We start from the raw sequence: 5,320 nt of genomic DNA, 5'->3' as shown, positions 1-5,320 counted from the left end.
AAAATTTTCTTAGGTCGAAAAAAGGTGGTCTATTCACCCCCCCTTTAGACCAGTCCTATCGTCTAACATCTACCCCCATGAAATTTTATATCTTCATTTTGGTTGGTATTAAATCTTCTATGTTTCTATGTAAGAAATGGTATAAATTAGGTAAGGATCCACTTCATTAAAGACTTGGAAAAAATATTACCATTCACAGTCTCGTGCCGTAAAAAATATCTGAGTGCATCACACACTCGAAATATAACAGAGTCACCATCAAAGTTTTATTTGAAAGGAAAATTTAAATAGAACCCTATAGAAAAAGGATAAGAGGGTCATCACAACCAAATATTAGTTCGGTAGTCGGTTACGTGAGGGGAATATCTTATGCACCCCCACATCCATTTTACTCAACGGATTAAATTGAGTGCTTAAAGAAATGGTCTTACTCTAATCACTTTATTATTTACGGAGGAGGAAATCATTCTATATATTTATTTTTCTCGACAAGGCCTTGGGACCTTGTGCCTACGCACTCTAATAATGCAATGAGAAAAATCAAAGAAACCGTAGTTTGCATGTGTTGGTTAGTTTTTTTATAGAATAATATTAGGCCGCCTTCGAGTGATTAAACGCATGCCTCTATGCTCGCACGATGGAGACTTAAGCGTTGTTTGTACTCACATTTAAGGGACCATAATGTTTTTTTAAATGATCTTTGGTTTTTTTAGGTTAGATTCAAAAAGAGAAATTTGATTGGTTCGATGTTTTCTTTTTTTTTTCTTTTATTATTTGTAGTTTATGGTTAAAATAATTAACTAAGGTAAAATGAAATGTTTTTGTTTTTGAATATTTGAAAGAATGGTTCGATGTTTTCTTTTTTTTTCTTTTATTATTTTTACTTATTTTTTTTACATGATTTTTGACCTAATTAAAAAACTAAGACTAAGTTAAGTTAATTCCTAATTAAGTTGAAAACTAATTAAACTAGAGTAAAAGCCTAGAAAAACATAATTAGAAGAAACTAACTAAAACCTAATTAATAATTAATTAGAAAAGTCCTAAAAGAGGCTAGAAGAAATAAATCTTTTATGGAGATAAATAAAAAAGAACTAAAAAAAAACTAAGTAAAAAAGAAAAGGGGGTGCCAAATGCAATGGGTCAATGAAACTAGGGGGTGTGGAAAGAAAATTGAGGAAAGCCCAAACTCCCTAAGGCCCAAGCGCTGATTTAGGGTCTATTGATTCTTTCTCGGGCCTTGGATCAGATCAAAGAAGATCTCTTAGTGCTCGTTGGATCAATCTACATGAATAATGTCAATTCTCTGTTTTATGGTTGGCATTATGTTTGGTAAAACTAACTTATGGGAACATGTTAAAAAAGATGTTATATTCACTTCAACCAAAGAAAACATGTCAAGAAATATGTCCTATGCAGGATTCATTCGACATCGTATTTGATAAGTTACAATTGGATCTGTTGAAGTTTGTTTTATGTACAGGTGCATAATATATTGGAATATTATGCAATTCTATGTGGAGCATGATCTAAGGATAAGAGATTGTCTCTGTTTTCAAGATAATTGATTGGTTTCTAAGGAAGGAGAATGTTTAGGAAACTAATGATTGAAGCCATATCTTCTTGGAAAAGATTGTGAAGTATTTTCAGGAGTGCCCTGTTGCGATTTGAAGCCCAAGTCAAGTCCAAAATATTGTTTTAAATAGAAAGCATCAAACCTAATATTTGCAAGGAACTTACATTATAATTTGTGTTAGGGTTTGTGTAGTCTTGCCTATTGTGAGCCACTCTAATATCATCTTGATAGAAGAGTTTGATGTTTTCATTGAGTTGTAAGTTCTGGAAGTGTGTCTTCTAATATTTGTAATTGATCATCACGATTGTGATTGAGGAGGGCCTCATACCTAGGTGAGTCTTAGATAGAAGTTAGCACGGATAGTGATTAAGTGAGAAGGAAGTAAACTAGAGGTTGTTTACGTGTGAACCAGGGGTGTTTTCATAATACTTTGAATTGATACTATAAAAGTGGACTTATCCTTGGTTTGGTAGCCCTCAGAGTAGGTATTATTGATACCGAACTGGGTGAACAATTACTTGTGGTCTTTAAAGTTTCTGCACTGCATTTTTATATTCCTTGTCATCTTGTGTTGTTTAGAGATCATTATTTCGACATATCTTAGGACATCTAAGATCTAAACACCAGAATCTCAAATAGGTAATTCAAACGGAGGGTGGAGATTGATAGTGATATAGGGAATATGGTGGACGCTCATGCATAGAACGAATCAAGGTATGCAAGATTAGTGGTCCATAGGGGAGCACGTGATGTGCATCTAGCAACTGATGGAGGGAATACTTATTTGGATTCTCTTTAGAAACCAATTCATTTCCCATTTTCTTCCTCTCTATACTCTCATTTCTCAACCTTGCCCTCTCCCTAGAAACTAAATATTCTCGTCTCTCTCTAAAGGAACCACCACCACACTATTCTCGTCTCGTCTCTCTCTAGAAACTAAGTATTTACAAAGTTGGAAATTGGTAACTTTTGGAAAAAAGGCTACGATGAAACGTGACAACCGTTATCTTTCCCTTCCACTCTGAATCGCGCTGTATTCGTGCTTCGTAGAAGATGACCTACTGATGATGAATACTCCGCTATTGATTTTCGAATGATCAAGTTTGTCCTGAACACAGTTACTTGCCATATATCCCTAACTTTTGCGTAAACTACCCCTTTCGGGTTTTAAGTCTACTGGGATTGATTATATATTTTTTTTGTCTCTAACTTTTACCTAAATCGCCCTTTCGATTTTTCGATTCACCAAGACGCTCTTTTTTGCCTAAGTCTCTCTTTGGGAGTTTTCAACTTAGCGAGTGTGTTGAGAAGAGATGGTGGCACGTGAATTCTATAGGCGTAGATCTGGCATTTGTGACACCTCTTTGCATACTGGTAGCAATCTGACTCTATCGTTAGCCAATAATATCTTGCTCTCAGTATTTTCCTTGTCATGGGGTGTCCATTGGTGTGAGTACCAAATGAACCTTCATGTATTTCTCTCATGAGTGTTTCTGCTTCTTTTCTATCAACGCATCTAAGCAGAACCATGTCGAAATTTCTCTTGTACAGAACATCTTCATTCAGGAAGAATCTACCAACTAACTTTCTCATAGTCTTTCTATCTTTCTTTGATGCCCCAAGAGGGTACTCTTGTCTTTGAAGAAAGTTTTTGATGTCGTGATACCACGGTTTGTCGTCGATGATTGCTTATACTGTGAAGACGTAAGCGGGCCTATCCAGGCGCATGACATCGATCCGTGGGATGTCATTCCAATGATTTATCCTAATCATGGAAGAGAGTGTGGCTAATGCATCATCCAAGTTATTTTCTTCACGAGGAATGTGATGAAAATCTACCCTGTCGAAGAAGGGTAACAATCTTCTCGTGTAGTATTTGTAAGGGATTAGCCTAGGTTGGCGTGTTTCCCATTCTCCTTTGATTTGATTGATGACCAAAGCAGAATCTCCGTATACATCCAAGTGTTTGATTCCTATATTCATGGCTTCTTCGAGACCTATGATGCAAGCTTTATATTTGGCCTCAATGTTTGTGCACTTGAAATTTAATCTGGCGGTAAATGGAATATGGGTACCTCGAGGGGTAACAATGATTGCCCCAATTCCTCGTCCATAAGTATTGACAGCTCCGTCAAAGATTAAGCCTCGCTGGGATCCTATCTCAAGTCATTCGTCTAGTAGTGGCTCGTCGTAATCTTTCATCTTGAGGTACATGACGTCCTCGTCTAGAAAGTCAAATCCAATTGATTCATGATCATTGAGTGGATGGTGAGCCAGGTGCTCAGCTAGGATGCCTCCTTTCATGGCTTTCTGAGCATGATACTCAATGTCATATTCTGATAACAACATCTGCCAACGGGCAATTCTCCCAGTTAAGGAAGGCTTTTCAAAGATGTACTTGATTGGATCCATCTTAGAGATCAAACAAGTAGTATGTCGAATCATGTACTGGCGGAGACGCTTGGCAGCCCAGGCCAAAGCACAACAGGTTTTCTCGAGCATGGAGTAGCGGGATTCACAGTCAGTGAATTTCTTGCTCAGGTAGTAGATGGCATTCTCTTTTCTTTTTGTCTCGTCTTGCTGTCTAAGGACACAACCCATGAAATCTTCTAAGACAGTTAAGTACATTATCAAAGGTCTTCCTTCCACTAGAGGAGACAAGATGGGTGGTTCGAGCAGATATTCCTTAATGCTGTCGAACGCTTTCTAGCAATCGTCTGTCTAGACGCAACTTTGATTTTTCCGTAGATGTTTGAAAATTGGAGCACAAGTTGCTGTCATGAGATATATGAATCTCGAGATGTAATTCAGACGTCCAAGAAATCCTCTAACTTGTTTCTCGGTTCTGGGCGAAGGCATTTCTTGAATCGCCTTGACTTTGGCTAGATCTACTTCAATTCCTCATTTGCTGACGATGAAACCAAGGAGTTTTCCTGAGTAGACACCAAAGGTACACTTATTAGGATTCAGGCGAAGTTGAAACTTCCGTAAGCGTTGAAATAAATTTGTCAGATTTTGTATGTGTTCTTCCTCATTTTTTGATCTGGCAATCATGTCATCCACATAGACTTCCACTTCCTTATGCATCATGTCATGGAAAAGTGTAGTCATGGCTCTTTGATATGTTGCCCCTGCGTTCTTTAGTCGACGCACATGCGGACTTTTCCGTCTTTCTTAGGAACGGGAACAATGTTAGCTAACCACCGAGGGTATTCTGAAGTGACGAGGAAACCAGCGTTTATTTGCTTTTGAACTTCCTCTTTGATTTTCATGGCCATTTCCGAATGAGTCCTTCTCAATTTTTGCTTGACCGGAGGGCATTCTGGTTTTAATGGCAAGTGATGCTCTACTATACTGGTATCCAACCCTGGCATATCCTGATAGGACCAAGCGAAGACATCTGAGAATTATTTGAGCAGTTGTATCAAACTCTCTCTGATCTCTGAACTGAGCGAAGCTCCAATCTTAACCTCTTTTCTGTTTCCATCGGAACCAAGGTTAATGATCTCTAGAGGCTCATTGTATGGCTGAATGGCCTCTTCCCTTTGTTGAAGTAACCGTGAAATTTCCTTTGATATTTCTTCGTCTTCTTCTTCCTCTGCCTCGAATACAGGAAACCCAAATCTTGGAGAAGTCATACGATCGTACGTTTCAACAGGGTGTTTTATGACTAATTTGAATATGTGTGATGAGTTTTATTTAGACAACGAGGGAAGAATCGGTGTATGCAGTTAATGGAATGTT

The sequence above is a fragment of the Vicia villosa genome, unplaced genomic scaffold (assembly GCF_029867415.1).
Source record: "Vicia villosa cultivar HV-30 ecotype Madison, WI unplaced genomic scaffold, Vvil1.0 ctg.001712F_1_1, whole genome shotgun sequence".
In the NCBI taxonomy this organism is placed as follows: Eukaryota; Viridiplantae; Streptophyta; class Magnoliopsida; order Fabales; family Fabaceae; genus Vicia; species Vicia villosa.
Note: the sequence above shows the minus strand (reverse complement) of the source record.